Raw genomic sequence first — 27,333 nt, forward strand, 5'->3', positions numbered from 1 at the left:
CAAGTCTGAAAAATGAATTAAGGACTACAAAAATGACAAAGGATGACATTGTGGCTCCTTCTTTGTAAGGATATCTAGAATTAGAGATGAACTTCAAGCCATAGATGAAATTGTACCAAAAAAGGAGATAGTAATTACTGCATTATTGGAATTACCACCTACTTGGATTTCTTTTGCTTCAGGTCTCAACAGCTGGAAAGAAGCTCCTACTTTCGAGCAATTATGGAATGCTTGTAGTCAAAAAGAAATGAGAGTCTCATTAGTATCCAACAATGAAGAAGAAAAGGTTTCAAATGCATACTCCGCTTCTCACAAGAAAGGAAACTTCAAGAAGTCAAAAGGGCCAAGAAGAAAGGTCGATATGTCCAAAATAGAATGCTACCAATGTCACAAAATGGGTCACTATAGAAGTGACTATCCTGACAATCTGAATAACAAGAAAAGAAATAGAAATCAAGCTAAAGTTGTTGAAGAAGGATCTCCAAAGAAGAATAAGCCCGAAGAACTAGATATAAGGGACTTACACTACTAAGTCCTTTGATCTAAGCCTTAGTTATTTCATTGTTTGATTTCTAGTATTTATAGGTTTAACAATTTTTTGGAAAAACATTTTTGATTTGTTTTTATAAGGTCATAGGTATCCCTCAAGCTTGGAGGGAGCCCTCACCAACTTCCAAAGATAAGTATCTTATTACCTTTTCATTTTTAGTTTTCCTTACTTATCTAGTTTTTGCTTGCATTAAATATTAATCACATGTCTATTCATATTTTCCTTGTTTAGGAAAAACTTGTTGAATACTCAAGGAACATGGGAGAAAAGCTTCATAGAACAAGGCATTGGAATTACAAGGTTTGTTATGAAACAAAGGTATGTCTTAAACTATAAGGTTTTTTGCTCTCTTCATTCATTCTTGATAAACTATTACTAACATCATTGTGTCTAGCTCTCCTAAATCATAACGATTCTTAATTGGGTGATTCATCATTAGATAAATCTACCCTCGTCATATCTTTGATTACTCTTATGGAACCATAGAAAGGTTCTTTGTGAAAACCCTAACTTAAGAGTATGTCAATGATTATGTGTGAAACCCTAACCTACTTAGGGTTATTGTTGAAATCCAGAGCAAATGCTTGATGCTTTGAGAATGTCATGTTTGGGGTTTTGGTATGGTTATGAAAACCCTAACTTGTTGGGGTTGAATGATGATGACTGAAATCTCAAACCTTTGAAGTTTTAGTAAATTAGACTTTGTTGTGTCATGTATTGAAACCCTATATATTTAGGGTTTGGTAGGGTATATAAGCAAAGACCCTCATAATGTCCTAGAAATGAAATCCTAGGTATATGTGTGTTTGTCAGATCGAAACCCTAGTCTAATCAAAGTTTGTTATAAATATTGATATTTGTGTCTTAGGGTTGACTAACACATGTTATGATATGCTTGTACATGATAATGAAGTCCTAGATATATGTGTTTATCTAATTGTTGATGGTCATGAGTTCTAGGGTTTGGAACTAAGCCCTAGTCGAAGTTTGATTCTCTAGGATGATATTATTTGTGAATTCTAGGTTTTTGTAACTAAACCTAGTAGAAGCTCAATTCTCTAATATGTGATGACTAGTGTGATAATATGAGATTTATGAATGATTGAGCTGTGATTGGTTTTGATTGTTGGAGCTTAATGGCTCATGTATGAAATCTAGGATCTTGCACTAAATCCTAGTGAAAGTCTAACATATGAGTTCTATAGTTGCTAGATGCATTGTAGAACTATATTTCATTGATTTTCTTCGAGGGTTTGCAATATTTTGTAGTAGAGTATGTCATACCTCTGGAAGAAATATTGAAGCCTTAAATATAATGAAGGTTGTTCTCTTGATTGAGATGCTCGAAGTTTAGATGATCAAATATAGGATTTTATGACAAAAACCCTAGAGTATAGTTTGTTGATTTTTGGTAGCATCGGATGTGCTCTAAGTCTCAAATTTTGCAGGGAGGTTTGGGCACATGTATTCCAAAGAAATCATAAAACATTTTGGTAAATTCCACCCGGAGACAGTTTTATTAAAATAATTAATTATTTTTAATTGTTTCATAAGTCTAAACTTAAGAAATTAAAATAATTAATGGGTATTAATCTAACTGTGGGTGTAACTTCTAGAAGAAGACAAGGATCAAGTAGAAATGATCTTAGCCATTGATTAGCTTCTAATCTGAGCCATTGAATGTCAACAAGAAGATTAAGGAGGCTTGAGGGTAATTTGGAAGACACACCGAGAGTTGATCATTCAGATCGAATCGTTGAGCCAGAGAGCAGCGCAGTGATTTCGTGGTGATCACACAAAGAGGGGCAGAGATAGTTTTGGTTGGAGGATCTTCTCCGGAACCAAGAATACGCAGCAGAGAGGCAGAGAAAGACACGGAGGAGGCAATGCAGTGCCCAGTGAGGGTGACACAGAGCCAGGAAGGGCTCATGCAAAGCAACGCAATGCCTTCCAAGCAGAAGTATGAGATTTTGTTGGGGGTTTAACATTCTGAGCCAAGAGGGCTGAAGTCGAAGCTCTTGAGAACAAATCGATCCAGCAGAGAGGTGACCCAATGACGCAAGCCCACGCAGTGATTGCATAGAGGTAGCACAGAGGTAGTCGGGGACTCGTTGGTTCAGCGGCAGAATCAACCGGGACTTGCAGTGTAGAGTGAGGTAATCTCACTAATTTCTTCTACCAAGTGATATTCTCTGTACTGGATTGCCAGCAAGGCATCCGGAGTTTGTATTTAGAAATTACTATTGCATAATAATAAAACCCTCAGATTTGTTGCACTGCCTTTCCCACATTCAGTTTTTCTAATGACATTTGTCCAAAAACAACGGTGTCCTATGTGATGTTTTTCTCTTTTGCTCAATTTTCTTGTTTCAGCATATGATTTTAATACTGAAAGTTGCGGCTATATTTACTTCGATATTTATCGTAGAACACAGTAAATAACTTATATGGATTAACAAGTAGAAGAAGTAACATCAGTTTGTTGGAGTAGGGGCTCCGAGTTTAGGAATTTTCACATGGTATCAGAGTTGCAGATGAAACAAGAAGAGCAGAGCCAGAGAAACTAGCACTGAACAGAGAAGGAGATCGAATAGTTGCAGAAGGCAGCAGTTCGAATCCCCAGAGAGATTGCGCAGTCCAAGCCAGGAGGGCTGAACTTTCAAGGAAAGTCTCTCTCTGAGTGAGTCGACAGAGAGGAAGGGCTTCTAGACTGAAATTTTGTTGTGCTAGAGGGAGCAACGCAGAGCCTCAGCGTTGAGGAAAGAGCTGGTGGGACGCAGTTTTTTGCAGATAGTTTGTTCGTCAAAAAATCGTCAGAAAAGAGAGGAGACGCACAGTGAGGGAATTTTTCCTCATTAGACTTCCCGCCAAGAAGTCTGTTTTCTTATTGCCTAAGCAACAGCAGTAAGAGACAGAGAGGACCAGTTCGACATTTTCATGGCAAAGATGGTAGCTAGTGGGTTGAGAGATCAGGACAGGTTGGATGGGGCATCCAACTATGTGATCTGGAAGGCAAGGGTGTGGTGCCTTCTAGATGAGCATTTTCTCACAGTGTGGTGGCTGAGCCCGCGGATCCAGATCTGCTCAAGAAGTACAAGGGAGAAATGGCAAAGGCAAAGAGAATGATCCTTGATGGAGTGAACGATCATGTGGTCTGTCACATCACCAGCAGAGGAACTACTAAGGAGATGTGGTATGCGTTGTCTATGACAACCGATATACCTCCAAGAGGGAGGTGGGCTAATTTAGAGTTGTAGTTCGAAAGGACTGCAGATGGGCAGGATCCTTGAGGTGCCCACCTCTTGGATCAGGACCTTTGCTACAGAAGCCCAAAGTCAGTGGTAGCAGGCTAGAGGAGTATCAGTTGATGCAAACGAGTGTTGGAGCGACAGATGCAATGGCTAGAACGCCAAGTCTGAGCAGCGTAGTGCACAGTTGCAACAGTGAATGGAGGCACAGTGCAGTAGCAGCAGCAGCACAATGGCTTCAAAGGGATAGTGTGGGACTAGCGGCAATCAGATCTTCAGCATCGAGATGCATCTATGCTGAACACTAGTTCAAATTTTGAGATCTTTTTCAATTGCAATGCAGATGAAGTGTTACCAATGGCAATGCTAGCAGCAACACAGATTCAGCACTTGAGATGGGGTTGTATTACGGATGCAGTGTTGACAGTGACAATGTCAACAGCAATATAGTTGCAACAACAGCACAGTAGTTGGAGGACAGCATGTCAGACATCAGCAGCACAGAGGACGATGTTATGAAGTCAGGGTGATGCTTTAGTGGGAGGCATTGCTAGAGCACATTCCTCACTAAGAGGGAGTGTTGATTTCTGGTAGCATCGGATGTGTTCTAAGTCTCAAATTTTGCAGGGGAGGCCTGGGCACATGTATTCCAAAGAACCCAGAAAGTGTTTTGGGAAATTCCACCCAGAGACAGTTTTATTAAAATAATTAATTATTTTTAATGGGTGACTAAGTCTAAACTTAGGAAATTCAAATAATTAATGGGTATTAATCTCACTGTGGGTGTAACTTCTAAAAAAAAGACAAGGATCAAGCAAAAATGATCTTAGCCATTGATTAGCTTCTAATCTGCGTCGTTGAATGTCAACGAAAAGATTAAGGAGGCTTGAGGGTCATTTGGAGAACACACCAAGAGTTAATCAGTCAGATCGAATTGTTGACCCAGAGAGTAGCGTAGTGATTTCGTGGGGATCACGTAGAGAGGGGCAAAGATAGTTTTGGCTGGAGGATCTTGTCCGAAGCCAAGAATATGCAGCAGAGAGGCAGAGAAAGACACAAAGGAGGCAGCGCAGTGCTCAATGAGGGTGTCGTAGAGCCAGGAAGGGCTCACGCAAAGCAACGTAGTGCCTTCCAAGCAGAAGTCCGAGATTTTGCTGGAGGTTTGATGTTCTAAGCCGGGAGGGCTGAAGTTGAAGCTCGTGAGAGAAAATCGCTCCAACAAAGAGGTGAAGCAGGTCCATGCAGTGACTGCGTAGGGGCAGCGCAGAGGTAGTTCGGGACTCATTGGTTCAGTTATCGGATCAGCCGAGACTCGCAGAGTAGAGTGAGGTAATCTCATTAATTTCTTCTGTTGAGTGATATTTTTTGAACTAGATTGCCAACAAGGCATCCAAAGTTTGTATTCAAAAATTACCACTGCACAATAATGAAACCCTCAGATCTGTGGCACCTGTTTTCCCACATTGGGTTTTTCTAGGGACATTTTTCCAAAAAGAAAAAAGTGTCTTGTGTGATGTTTTTCTCTTTTGCTCAGTTTTCTTGTTTCAACAAATTATTTTAATAGTGAATGTCGCAGTTGTATTTACTTTGATATTTACCGTAGAACACAGTAAATAAATTGTATGGATTAACAAGTAGGAGAAGTAACATCAGTTTGTTGCAGTAGGGATTCTGAGTTTAGGAATTTTCACATAGTTGAAGTATAAAAGTATGTTTCTTATTGTTTGTAAACATAACTAAGTGTAGGTGTTTGATGTCTAGTACTTCCATTATTATAAGATTTTGATATGGTTAACTTCATGCTTCTATAGATTTGGTTGTGCTTTCTATCTAAGTTGTGCAGGCACATAATCTTCAAGATGGTGAAGATGTTCATTCGATAAGCATGATGAAGAAAGTTATAATGGTCATGATAACTCTAAGCCATGAAAGATTCTTCGATGTTGTAGAAAAGAAGTTGAGCTCGCTAAGTTAAGAGAGAACTTGGATGAAAAGAATCTCCCTAACTTAAGAGGGAGCTTGGATGAAAGAAATCTCCCTAATTGAGAAAGAGCTTGGATAAAAGGAATCTCTCTAGTTGAGAGTGAGGTCATAGTCATGATGGACACCTTGAAAGAAGAAATTGGAGAATGTATTTTGAGGGGTTGCTAAGATAAGAAAATTCGGATCTATTTGTAGAGTATGTTGCTGCAAGTGAACTAGGAAAGGAAGATGTATGATTTAGGAATCTTCTATCAAGTTTCATTGAAAGTCCTACTGTGATGAATTGAGAAGCAACATCAAGTTGTCTGGATAACCCCGGAGGTTTGTGTTTACTTATGTACATTTGAAAGTTTGTTACTGATTCGGGTTGTGCTTGTATAGGTAAATCTCTCGGAGGTTTGATAACATGTTTTACATGCTTATTGTTATCAATCAGTTTCATCGGAAGAGATTTGTTACTGATTTGTTTGATCGGGGAGGATTTGTTACAGATTGGAATAATCAGGAAAGTTGAGGCTTTATGTGTAAGATATGTTGCTTGGGAGGACATCTAGCTGGTACTTTGTGTTGATGTCTAGTTCCCGAAGTAGAGAGGGTGGCGTTGGTCATAGAGCTTTGACCTCGTATACGCAGTGGTTAGCAAGTAAGCTTGATGGTACCTAGAGAGGTTGAAAGCTTCAGTACATCTTAGTCCCACTCGGATAGATTGCCCTAGTCAGGAATATAGTCAATCGCATTGCGGTGCCTAAATTGTTGAGAGACCTTGGATAGATTGCCATGGTCAGGAATCTAGTCCAGGGCATTGCAGTGCCTAAACTCCTCATAGATTCACATAGTTGAAGATCTTCCTTGTACTTGTATATGATGAATACATCCCTATTTAAGAGGGAGTGTTGAAAAATGTAACTAGATTCAATCTTAATAATTGTATTTGAGTCATTATGTAATGTACTCATGAAAAAGAATGAAAAGAAATTTTTTTTATTATTATTATTATTATGACTTATTAAAGCATGGGTTTCATGCTTGGGTCAGCATGTTTTAGGTCAAAGTCCCCATTCAGGACCTCTAAGATTTATTCTGAGTCATTAGAGTTATTGCCCATTAAAAGAGACCCTTCTTGGGCTTTTGAATCATGTAAAAAGAATTAGTATTGAGTCAAATATGCTATTTGTCCCTCCACACCAAGTCGGCCTCAAGGAGATCAATTCGGCTCCAAGAAGGACAACTCGACCTCACTGGAAGCCTATATATACAAGGCAGTTCAAATTCATTTGGAGCAATTCACTCTTTCTCTCATAGTTCGATATCCTGAAGTTGGGGAAATGCGAAGTTGAAGAAGAGTTGGAAAGGGACTGAAAAAGAGTTCGAAATTTTGCAAGAAAGAAGAAGACATCAAGATCGAAATTTTGAGCCATTTATCTCTCACATCAGAGGAGTATCTAGGGAGATTGAAGTTTTTCTTTGTCTAGTCGAAGTTGTTGACGCTGCCTATTGTTGGGTCGAAGCTGCTACTGGAAGTTGATGCTGCTAGGTCGAAGTTGTTATTGAAGGGTTATCCTTTGCAAGAAGGATTAAGGGTTGACTTGGTGTTAAGGAAGTCTTTGTCTAGGTCAAGAGTCTTGGATTACTATTGAAGGAAGAATTGTTGACTGGGTTTTTCCCTTGTTGTCCGCCTACATCTGTTGTCCTTGTGCTATTGTTTTAGTAATTGCTTGATGAACTAACATATAAAAGAAAAACATAAAGATAAAAGAATCACAAGTAATTATCTATATAAGAAAATATTTCTGCCTTTCTAATTTTCTAATACCCGGGGCATAATTGCTTATGGACAAGTATGCCTTAATCTAGACTCTAGACCATTAGGTACTATTGGGAAGTCAAGGTGGGTAGCATGGACATGTCCCTTCCATACTTAACATTTTCCGTTAAATACTCTTACAATTTCCATCCCATCCATAAAAACAAAGATTCCTCTAACCTATTGTTAATTTACAAAAGATCATCCAATAATGGGTCATGATGAAAAATAAATAAAAAATGCAACCCTAAAAATTCAAATGAAGACAAATAAGAAGCTAAAGAGGCGAAAAGAAAAATAAATTAAAGAAAAAAACTACTTCAGTATGTGCCCCTTCCCCTCCTTTCAAAGCCCTAAGAGAAGAACACTTATCTAAAGAAAAATGACTTACAAAAAACTAAATCAAAGAAAAAATTAAAAGCGGAAGTGTGTGTAGGCCAAAGTAGTAAAAGCTCCCTCTCACAAGGCTTTGCAAATGAAAGAAGACTCCTAACAATAGTTTAATCAACTAGTTGGACTAGAATTACACTCTCAGCATTATCTATGACTTTGAAAGTTAATACATATGTTATCCTTACATCCCCTTTCATAAAAATAAATAAATAATATTATCATCCATCTACTTTAACTTAGAGGACTTGGGAAATACCTTGTGTTCTAGCCCAAAGATGTGTAACGAGTGTAAGGTTGTTTCCTTGGTTAGTTTTTAGGTAATTTAGTAACATTGGCTAAGTTATTTGTGTTAATTTATCCTATCTTTGTTAATGTCTAACTACTAGTTGAAGTTGAATGTATTATTAGAGCTTTGAAACTATGCATCGCAATTATTAGAATAATACTATTTAGTGTTTAATGCTCATTCTTATTAGTTGTTGCTATTTTTATCTTTTTAGCAGTTTCTTAGATGAAACTAGTTGTTTCTATTTCCTAATAGAAACTTGATGTTTCTATTACTGTAAATATCTCTGTATTATTATTGAGCTTCATTTTGCTCATGAATCAATTCAATTCATTCATTGATTATGGTATCAGAGCACAGGTATCCTATTTCGAAATAATTTTTCATAGGTTGAAAAATTCCGTGCTTCATTTCGAAATTGCTCTTCTGTGGAGGATTTTTTCAGTTTTCATTTGGGACACTGATAAAAATACCTGCCCGGACACGATCGATTGTGGTTGAATTGAACGAATCAGCGTGCGGAAATTAATTTAGCGTGCGTATGTTGATTTTTTTTGCAAAGGATTCATTCCGATTCTGTTGCCGCGGGATATTTCTTTCAGGAATGAACGCTCTTTGCCTGAACATAGTCGATCTAGTTGCTACATATCGGAACAACGCGAGCTTGGCAGCTCCGTGACCTTGGTTCCTGCTCGCTGATAGATCTCTGAATTCCTTGACGTTTGGAAGGAATTTGTGACGGCAGAGACAGCGACTGCTCCTTCATCAATCGTTTGGAAGGAATTTACGACGGCAGAGACAGCGTTACTTGACGGGCAGATCCACAAGTTTCGAAAGTTGCAATCGATCATTGCACGAAACAACGGCGGTGTCGACCAACGATCCAAGCGTCATATCTACAGTCCGAGGAATGTCGGGACGGAGAATTTCTGACACGACCAGCGTTTGAGAAATCTGAAATTTTTTTTCGTGGAAGAATTTTTCTTTACTGTGGATTCCGAGGCAACCAGCTGAAATGTTTACGATCAATTGAGTCACCAAAATCGCCGTTGTCGTGGATCGAACCCGGGTCACCCCCGTGACAGCACTTTTGGGATATATGCACATCCCATCTGCCGTAAGTGTGATCTTGTGAGCCCGGATATGTTTTGCCTCTGCGGCAAAGGTCAACGGAGCCGCCACCAGCCCCAAGACCACTAACCTTATTATCTTTTCCGACCTCTTCATCGTGGATTCCAAGGTTAGTTTGCCGTTACACTGCGGCTTCTTTTATATTTAAAATTACAGTTTCTTGGCCGAGTTAGTTGTCGTTCTCATTACACCCGGACCAAGTTTCCGGCAGTGAGTAAGAGGGCCACGCAGACTTTCAGAAATTTGGGCGTATAGGCCGAGCCTCATTTCCAGATTTTTATGGTGCGTAGTATTATTTCTTTATAGTGCTGTGAAATTTTTTTTTAGAAGAACGTACAGCTGGGCAGCTATCAAGCGATGAGATATTAGTTTTGTGGCCATTGTTCACTTTCAAATTAACCAGAAGTGGTGGCGCAACCTCAGAAATTCCTATTCAGTGATTATTTAAAGTAAATCGTGCTTCTCAGTGTTCGATCCTGCGTGGCAGAAGCAGCATTTGGTATTTCTTTCTAAAATCTCTCAGAACAATTTCGGGTTATATTTTTATACCAGCATCTGTCAGATTCTGTCCGGATCAGTCGGATCTCCTTATTGCTTTCTCGGGAAACGAACAGATGGCTTCACTAACCAATCTAATGTTGGAAGGCAGTCAGCGCTTTAATGGCACAAACTATAACATCTGGAAACAGAGAATGTTGACCATTTTTTAATATAGGCGTCTTGACCAGCTCGTTCTCAACAAAGAGCTCCGTCCTGGTACAGCTGGCACCGATCAAGATAAGTTTGATGATCGAAATCGAGAGGCCGTTATGCTCCTCAAGCTCTCTGTGACTGATGATCAGTTACCACAGATTCCTTCTGGCAAGACAGCTGCCGAGATCTGGCAACAGTTGAAGGAACTGCACGAGACATCCGACAAGAGCAGAGCTTTCTTTCTCAAGAATCAGTTGTTCTCCATCATGATGGATGAACATATGTCTTTACAGGAACATCTCAACAAGATTAAAGACATTCGAGATCAGCTCGAAGCCATTGGTCGCACCATGGAGGAAGAAGATATGGTAGTCATCACTCTGAAAAGTCTACCAAAATCTTATGAGCACTTCATAGAAACACTCAACATTACCTCCACTAATGTTGATCTGAAATTTCCGGAGTTATGCACCAAACTCATGCAGCAGGATCATTGGAAACAACAGTTTGGTAGTGGTGCCGCATCAGCCTCCTCAGAAAATGCTTTTGCTGCCAAATATCAGTCCTCTCAGTCCTTTCAGCAAAAAGGTTCTTCTCAGTTTTTTGATCCTGCTAGGAAGAAAAATGTGCAGTGTAATTATTGTCACAAGTTCGGCCACATAAAGAAAGATTGTCGACAGAGGATTGCTTCTGAACAAAAGAAATAGGGAGGGCCCCATCAGACAGCAAATGTTGCAAAACATTCCGAGCAGACAGAATCTGCCTTTTACGCCTTTATGGCTAAAAGGTCTTCAGATCATGTCCCGTCTTCTGCCTGGTACATTGACTCTGGTGCATCTCGCCATTTCTCTCACAAGCATGACTGGTTTATTGACTTCTCACCTTTCAGTGATTCTGTGGTATTCAGCGGAGGTGAAAAGTACACAGTGGTTGGCAGAGGTACAGTTCAGATCCAGTCTGGTGGGCGCACACTCATCTTCTTAAATGTGTACTATGTTCCTGGTATGGAAATTAATCTGTTGTCTGTCAGCCAGATTATGAGGAACTCTCCTCAGCTTGATGTAGTGTTCAGTGCGCACAAGTGCTCCATTATCGACAGGGAGACTAGTCTTACAGTTGTTGTTGGCCTAGAGGATCATGGTATATATAGGCTTCTTGACACTGGTGATTCTCCAGAAGTGGCTCTAGCAGCGCGTGTTTCTCCCATTAGCACTCTGTGGCATCAGCGATATGGGCATCTAAACATGCAGTATCTCTCTCAGCTTTCTCGGGAGGGACTTGTGTCAAGGTTACCTGATATTCAGACTCAGCAGTTGGGCGTATGCGGCGCTTGTCAAGCTGGCAAGCAACATCAGTCTTCATTCAAGGATGGAGAATCTTGGCGCGCATCTAAGGTACTCTAGTTAATTCATGCTGATATTTGTGGTCCTATGAATACATCTTCTATTACTGCTTGCAAATATTCTTTGCTTATTGTAGATGATTTCAGTAGAAAGATGTGGGTGTATTTTCTAAAATATAAATCTAATGCATTTAGTACCTTTCAGAAGTTTAAAACCTTAGTTGAAAAAGAGTCTGGCTGTAATATCATGACTCTTAGGACAGATAACGGGGGGAATTTTGTTCTTCTACTTTTTCCAACTTCTGTGATAATCATGGCATCAAACGCCAGTTAACTACACCCTACACTCCTCAGCAGAACAGTGTTGTCGAACGCCGCAATCGTACGGTTGTTGAAATGGCTCGTTCCATGTTACAACACAGGAATGTTCCGAACAAATTCTGGGCTGAAGCAGTATTTACTGTTGTCTATCTTCTTAACCGATCACCCACTCAGGTTGTTAAGGGGAAGACTCCCGAAGAGGTTTGGTCTGGCCGTAAGCCTAAGATCAGTCACCTCAAAGTATTTGGCTCAGTTGCATATGTTTGGATTCCAGCTGCTAAGCGCTCTAAGTTGGATTCCAAAAGCCAGAAACTCATGATGACAGGGTATAATGATCATCACAAGGCCTATAGGCTGATAGATATAGCCACGGGTCGTCTTAGCTTCAGTAGGGATGTAGTATTTGATGAAGACAGAGGATTCTTTCAGTCTTCTCCTTCTGAGCAATGTTCTGAGGATCAGCCTCACAGTGTTCTTCTTCCAGTAGGTCCACCTGATGGGAGGGATGATGCAGCATCAGGGTTTGATAATACGCTACCTGAGCTTCCTTTGGAAAATAACCCTCCTCTTGCTACCCCTATTGTTCTTGCACCTTCTCCACCTCCTCCTGATATTGGTTCCTCTACTCTTCGGCCTAAATGGTGGGCTAAAACCATTGGTGATCTCCGGGATGATGAGCTCCTTGAAGGTAGAACTTCTAGACATAAGAGCACACAGCTGTCTACAGTAAATTTTGCTCTTATGGCTAACCTACACAGTATTTTTGAGCCTCAAACCTATTCAGAGGCTAAGGGTACATCTGAGTGGGAACAGGATATGGAAGTTGAATTCCAGAGTCTTCAGAAGAATCACACGTGGACCCTTTCTGATCTTCCTGCAAGGAAAAAGCCCATCAGCTGCAAATGGGTGTATAAAGTGAAATACAAAGCTGACAAAACCCTAGACAAGTATAAAGCTCGTCTTGTGGCTCGAGGGTTCTCATAGAAGGAAGGCATCGACTATGAGGAGACTTTTGCTCCTACAGCCAAGATGAGTACCATATGGCTTGTCCTTGCCCTAGCAGCTCAGTTCAATTGGAAAGTTCATCAGATGGATGTAAAGAGTGCTTTCCTAAATGGTGACTTACAGGAAGAAGTCTACATGACGCAGCCTCCGGGATTCAAGGTTGCCGGACAAGAACAGAAAGTGTTTAGATTAGCTAAAGCTCTCTATGGATTGAAACAAGCTCCTCGGGCTTGGTACATGAAAATTGATCAGTACCTGACAGATCATGGCTTTCAGCGGAGCCCATCTGATGCAAACCTGTATATCAAGCATACTGGTGATGATATTTTGTTTGTGGTTGTCTATGTGGATGACCTTATCATTACTGGTAGCTCTGCACATTTGATTCATGGGATCAAACAAGACTTATGCAGCACCTTTGATATGACAGACTTGGGACTTCTTCATTACTGTCTGGGGGTTGAAGTCTGGCAGACTGAGAACAACATCTTTCTCTCTCAGTCCAAGTATGCCAAAAATCTTGTGGAAAGATTCAGAATGCAGGATTGCAAACCGGCCATGACCCCTATGGAACCAGGGCTCAAACTTTCAGCTCAGTCATCCTCCCCCCTTGTGGATGAAACTTTATTCAGGCAATTAGTAGGCAGCCTCATCTACCTTACTGCCACTAGACCTGACATCAGTTTTGCAGTGAGCTACATTACCCGCTTCATGTCAGCGCCTAAGGCTGATCATTGGATAGCAGCAAAGCGTGTGCTACAATATGTGCATGGCACTCCTGATTATGGACTCCTATACACTCGAAGTTTCGATCCTATACTCAGTGGTTACACAGATTCTGACTGGGCCGGTTCGGTTGATGACTGTAAATCTACAGCTGGGTATGTGTTTAGTCTAGGATCCGGTGCTGTCACCTGGACTAATAAGAAGCAGCAGGCAATGGCTCTCTCCTCAACATTAGCAGAGTATCAGGGAGCAGTTAAGGCATCCTGTGAGGCAGTTTGGCTTCGACGTATGCTTGCGGATATGCATGTTTCCCAGACAGGTCCTACTCCCTTGTTTTGTGATAATCAGGGAGTGCTCAAACTTGCCAAGAATCCAGTCTTTCATGAACGAACAAAGCATGTTGAAACCCATTGCCACTACATTCACCAGCTTGTTGAAGACGGATCCGTTCAGTTGCGATATGTTCCCACAACAGAGCAGCCCGCAGACATCTTCACCAAGCCTCTTGGTCCTGATAAGTTTGTAAAATTCAGAGGGTCTATTGGTGTTGTAAATAGATTGAGCATTAAGGGAGGGTATTAGAATTTAGAATTATACTATTTAATGTTTAATGCTCATTCTTATTAGCTGTTGCTATTTTTATCTTTTTAGCAGTTTCTTAGATGAAACTGGTTGTCTCTATTTCCTAATAGAAACTTGATGTTTCTATTACTGTAAATATCTTTGTATTATTATTGAGCTTCATTTTTCTCATGAATCAATTCAATTCATTCATTAATTAGCAATCATATCAACCAATACAGATAACTACATGGTGTTTCATCATCTCCAAATGTCAACATCAACATTATTTGGAGAATTATTTCTAAATGTACAAAGTTTTGCTAACACATACATGAGGTATATTTCCATTCTCCGTGTTCATATTTGGGAAAAAAAATCATGTAAAATTGGACTAGTTGGTTGTAATATCCATTTCATTTTATTAACTCATAATTTTAGGAAGTACTTTGCTAATAAATAAATATGAAGGCTTAATGGCAAATAACCAGCAAAACAATCAGAAAACAATGAAATATAACGGTAAATCAATTCTTCCAAACGCTCTATTCATAAATGCCACAGGAAAATATATGTGCTAATGAAATAGATCAATCATCATAACATAGGCAGAAATAGGAAGCAACAGATTCAGCCAGTCATTTTATTAATTATATTAAGAAGTTACATGTTGGCAATGGTCTCTTCTAAATGCAGAAATTGATTTACTAGAAACCTAGCTGGTTGATGGTGATGTGAATTGCTGTTAATATATGGCCACGGTACTCGTAGAAACTGTTGCAATTAGATCCTCTTTCCTCCGTTAAGTGCCAATGAAGAATCTGAAATGATTTCCCCCTTTAGACTAGCTAGCGTGGATGTTTCCCCACTGAAACTAGTTTTACTGTAATATCCGTAGGGAGGATAGTCTCACGCCAAACAAAGATCTACACTAGGGTTACCAACCACCATTCAAAGTTCAATGAGGCCACAAAATCAATTAACCAAATCATCCACACATATACACGAATGAGCTCTTACTTCTCTTTTATTACAATGGCTTATCAGAATACCATGGGTCACCTTTTCTTTTAGTAAAGTGACTTTATAATATTCTTTTTTCTTAGTCACTTTTAATCAATTAATTCCCTCATAATCCACAATAAATTTTAATCAGTAGCCTAGGCTATTGAGATGCTCTACGTTCCCAATGCCCAAAAAAAGGGACATTATATTAGTCAAACAAGCAAAGTCAGCTTCAATTGTTAGATTTCGAGAAGCTTCAAAAGTGCTTTGACCACTTTATAAGTATAATTGTTCTTCTATAGCAAAGGGGTACAGATATTTTGTCCACTTTTAATTATTTTACTTTTGACCTCATCAAAGTGGACAAACTTTAGTTAGGAAACCACTTGTACCTTCCCATGGTTTTCGAAAGCACATGGAATTGTAGTTGACGGATTGGGGCCCTCCTTGTCCCATAAAAGGCACTCTACCTCATTTGACAAATTTGCAGATAATACAAAAAACTATTTTGGTCATCTGGTGTATGAATTTAATGAAAAGGTTCAACACCTTAAGCAATCAAGGTAGTAACTCGCTGGGAGAAGGATTTTTCTACTTGTTTCGGGTTGTTAGTTTTCTTCCATCTTTTACATAGAGGAAAATTGCAGCACAATAATTTTTACAAGAGCATAAAGAAGGATGATCCCTGCACATATTTGCAGGAGTTTCATTTAACGTCTTCTGATCAGCTACGCACAATATTTTCCCAACAATCTAAAATTTCTTAGGATTTTTAGGTTTAATTTAATTAATTTTAGGTAAGATTAGGTTCATGTAACTATTTTTTCTCATTTTTTATAGATTTAAATTCAGCTTTTTTTTCTTTTTAACTCAGGGATTTTTTTGTTTAGTTAACTTTCAAATTTTATTTTAATTTTATAGATAGCCTAAATATTAGAGTCAAGTCTGATTTTAAGAAAAAAGGGTAGAGAAATCTAGTTTAATGATAAATTTTGAATCAAATTTTTATTTTTTTGGATTATATTTAGGGTAGTTTTTAAATTAGATTTTAAATTTATAAAGTTTATATTAGATTTTTATTTTTATTTTTTAGTTAAACACTAGTTTAGGATTTATTTAAAAGATAAAAAATAAACAAACAAACCAAAAAATATACAAAACAAGAAAAAGAAAGTCAAAACAAAACTAAATAAAAATTTTAAAAACTAAGAAAAATGTAAAGGAAAAACGAATCAGATTCGGATCCCAGGAAGATACGCAAATTACCACACAAAGGGGGAAAATCAGATATTAAATTCCACAGTTTTTTTTCAGTTGCATAATTCTTCAGGTACACAAGTTCTGGCAAGTCCAAAATCGTTGCTTGATTCACTGTTGATTTTCTGGAATTTGCACATTTTGAAAATTTTCTCACAAAGGCGGAAAATCAGATATTAAATTCCACATTTTTTTTTCAAGTGCATAATTCTTCAGGTACACAAGTTCTGGCAAGTCCAAAATCGTTGCTTGATTCACTGTTGATTTTCTGGAATTTGCACATTTTGAAAATTTTCTCACAAAGGAGGAAAATCAGATATTAAATTCCACATTTTTTTTTCAAGTGCATAATTCTTCAGGTACACAAGTTCTGGCAAGTCCAAAATTGTTGCTTGATTCACTGTTGATTTTCTGGAATTTGCACATTTTGAAAATTTTCTCATTTTATCATATGGGGCATTTGAAACAGATCATTAAATTGGTTTGAAACTCAAATTTTAAATGTGGATTCAGGGTATCATATTCTGAACCAATGTTACCAGACTCGGAATCGGCAATAAATCGGCGAGGCAAAAGAGCGAAGAGTTTTAATCGGATCGGGAAAAAATTGGCAAAAAATCGTTGAATTCATTAAATAAAAATATACACATATATTGAATTAAAAAAACCATTTTTCATTAATATTGGGTAAAGGCATGTCCAAACAATGCATAATATCAATAGATGTCCAAAATATCATAAATAAATAAGTATCTCATATATGTTATGAGTCCAAACATGATCCAAAGCACTGAGTCTTGAGTCCTTAGAAGCATATGCTTCTAAAAGTTTACAAAAAACTGCATACTAATCAGAAAAAAACCAGCAACTAAGAGTCTAAGACTCTTAAGAGTGAGAAATAGAAGCGATTCCTTCCACTCCTTCGCTTGCTTGACTTTCAAAGTTCTCCAAGTCATGAAGGCTTAAAAGAGGAGGCTCATCTAATTGAACCCAGTCTGCCGCATTTGTAGCTTGCAAATCTATCTCTTCAAGGTCGATTGGTGAATGATCCATATCTGTCATTATCATGAGACATTGAAATGTGAATTAAAGTTTCACTTTGAAGTTTGAAGTTTGAACTTTAAAGTACAAACTAGATTATGAAACCTTCAAATTCAAGCTCTCGAGTCTCACCTAGTATTTGTTTGTTGCGAAGTCATAGATTGTAATGGACACATACAAGGTCATTCAAGCGTTTTTGTGTCAATCGGTTGCGCTTCTTAGAATGTATTTTCTCAAACATGCTCCAGTTGCGTTCACAACCTGAAGCACCGCATGCTTGGTTTAAGATTCGAATGGAAAATCTCTTCAAATCTAGCGTATCACTACCAAAGTTTTGCCACCAAAGACCTAGCAAGTGGTAAGGGTTTGTGAGTAGAAGTACTAAATAGTAAAAACTTAAAAAGAAAAGAAAATTTAATAAAACATTTAACATACAAAATAAAGTTTAAACAAATTTAATGAATTGATGAAGCTTTCAAGCTGGGTACCTGGCAACATCTTAGACCTTTGTCTTATAGCACTGGTATAGGCAAACAATTTAGATAGTGCACTATAATCTTGTAGTTGGGAAAAGACACGACTTTGATGTTCTGGATCAGGCAAGCACCTTTCCACGCATGTCATAAGTCCTCTGCCAACCTCCCCATCCTCATTAAATTTGCTCTTATCATAAAAATATTGTGGGTTTAAAAAGTACCCAGCAGCATGTAAAGGGGAATGCAATTGCCTATCCCAACGTGCATCTATAATGTCCCAAAGAGACATATACTTTGTCTCATCATCCCCATATCTTCTTTTGATGGCCTCCCTTGCGAGATCCGTCACCTCATAAATGTAACCCATAGCGGGTTTGTCACCATCAACCATCCTGAAAGTTCAAACATTCAAATTTAAAGAAATATGAAACATTGTAAATAAAAAGAAGCTTGAAATGAAATTTAAAAAATGAAAAAGTTAAAAGACTTGAAGTACCTGAGAACTCTAACAAGGGACTCCGTCACAGCAATAATCTCTTCGGCATCTTTCCAGAAACCATCATTAAACACAAGTGCAGCAATTTCGATGCCTTCAAGGGTCTTGGAATGTTTAGATCCCATCTACTCAGGTCGCAAGAACATCCTCTTCAGATTTATCTTTTGCTCAACCACAGATTGCAAAGATATGAAATTTGTTGCAAATCTAGTCACTGCAGGTCGAACAATTTCTTTACCTTCAATGTATTTTCTCATAGCGTTTAGGACAATAGTGTGGTTGTATAGGTATTTGGTTATGGATTTTGCCTTCTCCACAACCTCATGTATCCAATGAAGCTTACCAATGTCCTCAAGCATTAAATCTATGCAATGGGCAGCACAAGAGGTCCAAAAAATAGTGGGGTGCCTAATCTCAAAAAGTCTACCAGCAGCCATATAATTAGCTGCATTATCGGTGACAATTTGTACAACATGTTCTTCTCCCACTTCTTGAACGACTTCCTCCATCATTTCACAGATAAGTTGGGCAGTCTTAACCTTGTCTGAAGCATCCACTGATTTGAGAAACATTGTGCCTGCGGGACAAGATACAAGGAAATTTATTAAAGTTCTATTCCTCTGATCTGTCCATCCATCACTCATGATGGTGCACCCTGTTTCTACCCATGATGAACGAAACTCAGCTAGCACAAGCATGACATCTTCAACACTCTCTAACAACATATCTGTCCTAAGGCTCTCTGATGTAGGGGCTTTGAACCCTGGACCTGCAATAGCAATTGCATCAATCATAGCTTGCCAATAAGGACTTCTGGCATAGTGGAAAGGTATGTCAGAATAGTACCAAAAGTTAGCAATGGCCTTCCTTGCCTAACTATGGATATTTTTTTTCCAACCAGTGGCATCCAAGGTATGTTGGGAACTGGGTTTTGTGCAGGGAGCAAAAAAGGTGTTTATGTTTCCACCTCCAGTGTTGAAGGAAGGAGTTGAAGGACTCGTATGGCTTTGAGTTTGACTTGGCCTTGGAGGCATGTGTGGAAAACTTGGGAACGGCATTGAGGATTCAACAGAGTGAGGTGACATGGGGCTAGTGGTAGAAAAACTATCAACTCCAAGAGTTCCTATTTCAGTATTTTGCTTTGCTTTCTTCTCATTATGCTGATCTAACATCTCAAGGGCCAAGGCTGCTTGGTATTTGACATTATCGTCAACCTTGCTACAAAGACCTATATCATGGCCAGGTATTTGTGCAAGGTGGAACTTGAATCTATAAATGCCTCCACTACATTCCTTTTTGCAAAATTTACAAAGGAGCTTAGGGTCTCCGGGAATCTTGTCACAATAAGCCCAAGCAAAATCCTTCTCTCTCGGCATTGTTGTTGCTTTGAACTTGTGTTTAATTTGTGGCTTCTGTTAAGATTTGGAGTCGTGGCTTCTATTCAATTTGTGGCTCCTGTGAAAGACAACAAAAAGTCAAATTTAAAAAGGATCCAAAAATTTAAAATATGCTAGAAATTTAAAAAATTAAATGAAGACAGATGTCAGTAAACATATAGAAATGTTGCCTTTCAATAAAACCAGAAAACATGCAAAACCCTGGTTTTATTCAATGGAGCACAACACAGCTCTAAAAATTGGCACAAAAGCACACCAAGAAAGTGCCATGTCATGCTGAAAGGCCAAAGTGCAGTATTGCCTTTTAAGTTTTGCTGGTTGAGAAAATCATAACAGCGGCACAGATGACATGCGAAGCAGACCAAAAAATGGCACATTAACTACTTGAAAATTCCTTAAGAAGTGCATCTCCTTAAGTCCTTACCAAGCAAACATACTCAACAGTCAACACCCTATCTTATGCAAAAGAGATCCAAAAACTGTGCTCTCCATCACACCAACAGCAGTATTAGTAGCACCCTCCTCTAAGGTTGACTTATCTCTCATTAAATCTCGAAAAAGGTGCTTGGAATAAGTAATTTTCAAGCTTGGTTATTGATCATGCAAAAATTAAAATAACAGAAAGTCTTCACAGGTGAATTTGACTTAGCCTGAGGTGTGAGCAACCTCCATAATACATATGTTGGTCCTCCATGTGCATATCCCAAGAACGTAGCTTAGGGAGTAAGCTACCTCATTAGACGTGGATTTGAAATAGATCTGATATGCTTCATATTAGAGTTGGAAAACAGCGCAATTTGTTTCTCAAACTAAATAAAATAAGGATAAATAAATATCAGAGTTGGATAAATAAATATCAAAGTTGGAAAATAGCTTGATACCTATAGGATGTTGCACCTTAGTACTACTGTCAATACATATATGGCAGGCATGGCATCTTTGCGATATGGTTATGTCATCTCTGCGATATGGCATGGCATCTCTGCGATATGGTCATGTCTGTCATCTCTCTGCGTTATAGTTGGTCATAGTTGTATGGATTAACTCTGCGTTATATATCAACTCTGTATGCCATCCTCTGTATCACATGATCTGCATCTTTGTGTTTCATGGCTTGTCATGACTCTATAGAATATGGTGGTCTACGCATCTCAGATGTATGGAATCACAGATACATATATGGCAGGCATTATTGTTGTATGCCATCGCAGTTATATGTATGGATGGACTAGGCACTCGAGTATGACATCACAGTTATATATATGGCATTAGCATCTCTATTCTTCTCTGCTGTATCGCATCACAGTATCACATCTATATCTCAGACATCATTATATATATAGAGAGAGGGGTTACCTCAAGGCTCACGCAAGTATATCTCAACAATCCGGCTTTGCGGCGTCGAATGCAGCTTTGTGGCTTTGCAGTGTAACCGTGTCAATCAACAATCACGCTCTGCGGTGTATGGAATGCCTCTGCGGCTCTGCAGCGGTGTCGACTCTGCGGTGTCTGGAGTCTAGACTCAGGACTTTGAAACAGCTCTACCACGTAATCGATAAAGTTATAAAACGACAATCTGAAACCCAAAACCCGATAAACCTAAACCCATAATTGGCGGGACTCGAAAAAAAACGCAGAATCGGAATAATCGTGATACTAAACCCAAAAAGTAAATCTTTGTGGTATTGTGTTCAGAACAGTGAAACAGGAATCAGCGATTTTGCCGATTAATCGCGATTCCAACTCTGCTCGGCCATGAAACGATCCGAACCGAATCTTTCCAAGTCAAACTCGCGTTCACCACGAGTCAAACTCGGTCAACGTGATTTGACTCGCAAAGATTCGGTTCGGATCGTTTCATGGCCAAGCAGAGTTGGAATCGCAATTAATCGGCAAAATCGCCGATTCCTGTTTCACTGTTCTGAACACAATACCACAGCGATTTACTTTTTGGGTTTCTCTCAAGGGTTAAAATTCATTAGCGATCACTTGTAATTTGAACAAACGGAAAACTGACTCAGCATATAATAAGTACTTGTTGTTTGGCAAAAGTTCGTAAAAATGTATTGTTGACACCACATTAAAGATAACACAGGTCATTTTATTACTTTCACCACAGCAGAAGTTAAAACCTTAAAGATTAAATTTCATTAACATCATTTTACTATATTTGGAATTTATTTGATCTGGATCATAACCTATTAATGGTTCAAGCATGAATATTTCAAACATACAACATTTTGACACTTGCATGAATGATCTATGGTGTATTTTGAAAACGGGTTACCCTTCAAATCACACTTGCACTAACAATTTTGTTTACTATTTTTCGGAAGATAATCAAGTCCACTTGACACAAACAAATTTGGCATTACACAACAATCATTCAGAAACTTGTTTTAATGGTCTAAACAACAAATACATTTTGTGTTGTTTATGGTATTATCATGAAATGTTTGGATCACATTTGAAAAGTGCATGATAAATTATTTTCTCTACTAGTAAGTAAGCTTCATACCTTTGTATACTTTTTATGAGATCATTTTGAGCTACTATCGAATTGCTTACCATCCAAATATTATAACAATTGAGGTTTCCCTTGCTATTGGGAACAAAGGATTTATTCAACAAATGAAACCAATGATGCAATAATTCTTTCTTGAACAATATCTAACTAAATTGGTATCTATGAAACCGGATCTGCTGGAAATGGCCTGCGTGTCCGAATCCCACGAATCGGACACGATTCGATGGTGATTCGAATCCTAGAACGTGACATGTTGTGTCCTAAAGTGACACGATCGAATTCCGCACGTGTCACATTAGCGCACAACGTGTCACGATTTTGGGATTCGAATCCCAAAATAGGGAAACCCGCGAGCATAAAATCGTGTTGTTCTATCAGTCATTTACCATTTCTCTCTTTCAGTTTTGCATACATTGAGTTGTGGGCAAGGAGCTAAGGGTTTGGAGCAAGGAGCTAATGGTGTGGAGCATTCGGCAAGGAGATTCAAGCACCAGGTAAGTGCATTTCATCTCTATATTTTTGCATTTCTATTACAGCGGTTTGTATATGAATTTTTTTTACAAATTTGTGCATGTTTTGTTTTTTTTTTTTTTTTACAGTATTCATGGCTCAATCAAGGGCAACAGTTAGGGGGCAAAGGAAGGGGAAGAATGTCTCCATTGGAGATGCCCCTCCTCCCACAATATCATTAGAGTCTGCTGCAAGTAATGTTGAGGGAAGAGGAGGAGCTAAAGACAACATTGAGAATTATCCCTTGTGGAAATATGTCACAAGAGAGGATGGGGCAAGCACCAAGGGGAAGGGAGGAGGCAATGTGCAATGGAGATGCAACTTTTGCCACATTTCTTTCAAAAACACATATTACCGTGTGAAAGACCATTTGTTGGCTTTACCAGGTTGTGGAATTGGAGCTTGTAAAGCTGTTCCTTTACAAAAGAGGAAAGAAATGGAAAAGGAGTTCATTGTTGGTATGGCAAATGTGGCTGCAAAATCAAGAAAAACCAAGAATGAAGACCCCCTTCCATTTTGGAGGAAAGGCACCACCAAATTTCCATTTGAGAGTTCTATTGGGGGACAAGCAGCAAAAAGAAGAGCAATTTCACTTGGTCAAATGGACAAGATTTTTCAAAAAGAGAAACGGGAAGAACTTGATCTCACCGTTGCCTTCTTTTTCTATCAAAACTTCATCTCATTTAATGTTGCACGCTCACCTCTATTTATTGAGATGTGTCGAGCTCTAACCCACAGATCTCCATCATGGTATGTGCCTCCTAGTTCAGAGAAGCTTAGAACCACATTGTTGACGAAGGCAAAAAAAGAGGTGCAAAAAATGCTTGAGCCTATTAAAGCATCATGGCCAACATTTGGGGTTAACATTGTTTCTGATGGATGGACAGATCCAGCACGACACCCAATCATCAACTTCATGTTGTCTTCCTTGAATGGTCCAGTTTTCTTGAAAGCAGTGGATACACTTGGAGAATACAAGGATGCACAATTTATGGGTGCGTTATTTATTAAAGTTATTAAAGATATAGGTGTTGATTCTTGTGTGCAAATCATTACAGATAATGCACCTGTTTGCAAGGCTACTGGCATGATTGTGGAAGCTAAATATCCACAAGTGTTTTGGACACCCTGCTTTGTCCATTCATTGAACTTAGCACTGAAATCCATTGCTTCTGATGTGTTTTGGATTGGTAACATTATTGAGGATGCACGACATATCCATAACTTTGTGCAAAATCATACAAATGCCCTCACTATCTACAAGGAGTACAACAATCTATGATTGTTGAAGATTGTTGATACACAGTTTGCCTCTTCATTCATGATGTTGAAGAGGTTGAGGGAGGTCAAGACCGCTCTTGGGGCCATGGTTATTTCTGAGTTTTGGTCTTTTTGGAGAAACACAGATCAAGTAGCCTCTAAAAGAGTGAAGGACACAGTGCTAGATGATGCTTGGTGGGAGAGGGTAGATCTAATTATTCAGATCATGGACCCTATCATTTCTTTGCTTCAATTTGCAGATACAGACAAACCCATCCTAAGAGAGGTTTATGAGGTATGGGATTCCATGATTGAGTCCGTGAGGAGCATTATTCTACAGAGTGAGTGCCCCGAGTATGAGACATCACCAAAGGCCTTCTATGGTACTATACAAGATATTCTTGTCAATAGATGGGACAAGAATTGCACACCTTTACATTGTTTGGCTCACTCATTGAACCCAAAATACTACAAACATGAGTAGCTGAATGGTGGACCTTCCTGCAGATTCCCTCCTCACATGGATGGTGAAATCTCACAAGGGAGGAAAGATGCATTCAGGCCGGTTTTTCAGGATAGAGAATTGCTTGATGAGGTGGAGGATGCCTTTGCAGAGTTTTCCACTGGCACTGATCGTTTTGCAGGATAAGATGTGATTAGAGACAAGGGGGCTAATAAGCCCTATTCTTGGTGGGCAAATCATGGGGCAACAAGCCCTCCTCTTCAGTAGTTAGCCATGAGGCTCCTCTCTCAGGTGACTTCATCCTCTTGTTGCGAGAGGAATTGGAGCACATATGGGAATTTGTATAGTGTGAAGAAGAGCAGGCTTGAGCAGTCTAGGGTAGAGACAATGGTGTATGTGCACACCAACCTTCGTCTTATTTACAGGCAGAGGGAAGAGTGGTTGAGGGGAAAGACAAAGATGTGGGATGTCTTTCCTGATGATATGGGTCTGGACAACAGTGTTGAGTTGGCATTGGCCAACATGGATCTCAATGATCCAGTGCTAGAGCCTATTAGATTTGATGACGGTGATATTTTAGAGGGGTCATCCTCCATACCAGCAGATACAAAGGCGACTATGGATATAGGGGAGGAGGAGGATGTAGAGGAGAGCAGTGGCGAGTCTAGTGACCATGATGATGAGGACATTGATGCTGATTCTAATGATGACTATGAGGATTGTTGACTCATGAGTCATGGGTTACCTATTGCCTTGAGGCTTATATACCTATAATTGTTTTATATTTTCTATTTCTATTTGACATTGGCATTGCACTACCTATGTAACACATTTTGATTTGATGACTTAATGAGAAAACTACAGTTCTCAGTGTCTTTATCTTACTATCTTGTAAGTTGTCTTTCATTTATGAATCATGATTTATGTGACATGTATTTGAATTTTGTATGTACTATGCATGCTATAATGTTACTAACTTACTTTGTAAACAGTAAAACTAACATCTAGATGAAGATCTATGTTTGAAATCAATGAATTTGTATCATTAATGAGAATTTGTGTAAGAAATATCTAATTTTTAATATATATATATATATATATATATATATATATATATATATATTAATAAAATAATATATAATGAATCCTACATGTCCTGTTCTGGGGGGTCAACATGTATGAATCCGACTCTTGAATCCTCGTATCCTACGAATCCCGAATCCTCGTGTTAGGTGACTTAGATTGGTATGTTATGGGAATTTTATGAGAAGCCTCAACTGCATTTAATTTTCACATATTTTGGATGATCAAAAGTTTAACTCTTTAATTGGAACTCTCATTTGAATGGTTATTCATATCTTATCTCGAACGATTTATCCAGCAAGAGGAATGAATGGTGATGCAAATGCTTCACATGATTTCACTTCACAAGAGCACATTTTTGGGCAAGAAATCCTTCTAGAGATTTAGGCTCAACACATGTTCCAACATCTATAAACAACAGTGGGATTTATCGTTGGGCAAGTAAAACTGCGGCTTAAGATTCATACACGCAAGAAAAACTGTTGGAGGTCCAATTTACCCCTATTGGTACCCATTTTAGTATTGCGTTAAATAGGACCAAACACAGACATCACTTCCACGTACCTTGAGTTTATCGAAAGGCTACCTAGGTCAAAATCACAAAACTAGCCATTCACCTGTCTGATTGTTATGGTGCACCAAAAACAACATTGGGAAGATTACTAGGGTGGTGACATGTGATAAAGAGATTAATGGAGTAGGGAATGAAAGGGGCAGCCTTGGGCCACACGCTGGGGTACAAGGGTAGTAGCTAATAAAAGGGAAGCCCACACTTGGGTATTTAATGTATAGGAGGGAGCAATCATGGTGCATGAAGTGCGCCGACCTTGATTTTTCCACCCTTCTTTATATGCCTTTTGCCTTTTATGATTTTTCTTTGATTCACTGCTCGGGGCTCAAAGGATAAGAGCATGATGTGTAAGGTATAGCAGTGGATACCCCTTTTAAGGTAGGGCAGTTCATTGCCCACCAGGGGTTGGGACAATCATGGGTTCCATCTAGGGCCCATAGGAACCAGGTTGATGGCCATGGGTATGGTGTAGAGCTCATGCATTTGGCTTTTGCCCACGTTCTAAATGTGTTTTTCCCGACCATCTTTTGCATTTTATGGTACATTTCCCTGTTAAATGTGGCCAATTATGTTTTTACTTTTATTTTCAGCTGCATCAACCTTCGAGGCATCATTTCAAGCCCAACCTAAGGTGTGGGCAAGGGGAAGGGGAGGCCAACCCTATGTGGACCCAGTGGGGAAATATGGACCCAGGTGGGAAGCATAATGAATGGAGCTATAATGAATGGAAGAGGAGTTATGTATGTGGATGAGGGAGCGGGACCACAACCAAAATCAAGGTTTCCCATGTAGTACCACCCTAAAACCCAAAGGTCAGTAAAAGAGATCGCACAAGACTAAGATCCAAGGGTAACATCCAAAAGAGGTCAAGGGGACAGAAGCACAGACCTAGCAAACTCTTTTCGCCGAATCCCACCATTAATCCATGCCCAAAAGTGTCCATGATAAGCAAACTACAATACTCAATTACCAAATGACAAAGCATACCTTTAGGTTCAAAAGGCCCACCTTCAAACATGTGATCATCACAGATGGGTGAGGGACCACATGGTTGGCTCAGGTGGCAAAAAAATGGCACAACGAACTATTTGGTGGTTGTTGGCTGTCGGCTGAGGACCATCTCGGGGAAAATTTTCTCCTAGGGATATCACCTACAAAATGGTGGGTAACAAGGCTCTATTTGGCTCATGTTGTAAAGGAACAA

The 27,333-nt window shown here is 39.1% G+C and overlaps 1 protein-coding gene and 1 long non-coding RNA gene across 3 annotated transcripts in view; both read right to left on the reverse strand.

The window, feature by feature from the left end:
* The window catches only part of DRL1 (KTI12-like, chromatin associated protein), a 226,785-nt gene that overhangs the window by 49,703 nt on the left and 149,749 nt on the right, over positions 1 to 27,333 (reverse strand). The window lies entirely within an intron of this gene.
* LOC149181044 (uncharacterized) lies at positions 16,959 to 17,678 on the reverse strand. The gene is made up of 2 exons (XR_016257509.1): positions 17,479 to 17,678; positions 16,959 to 17,360 (listed from the first exon to the last, which is right to left on the reverse strand). It is a non-coding gene; the product is annotated as an uncharacterized LOC149181044 (long non-coding RNA).

Source organism: Pinus tabuliformis, chromosome 3_2 (assembly GCF_031772625.1).
Source record: "Pinus tabuliformis cultivar Carrire ecotype Pingquan chromosome 3_2, CPIR1, whole genome shotgun sequence".
Lineage (NCBI taxonomy): Eukaryota > Viridiplantae > Streptophyta > Pinopsida > Pinales > Pinaceae > Pinus > Pinus tabuliformis.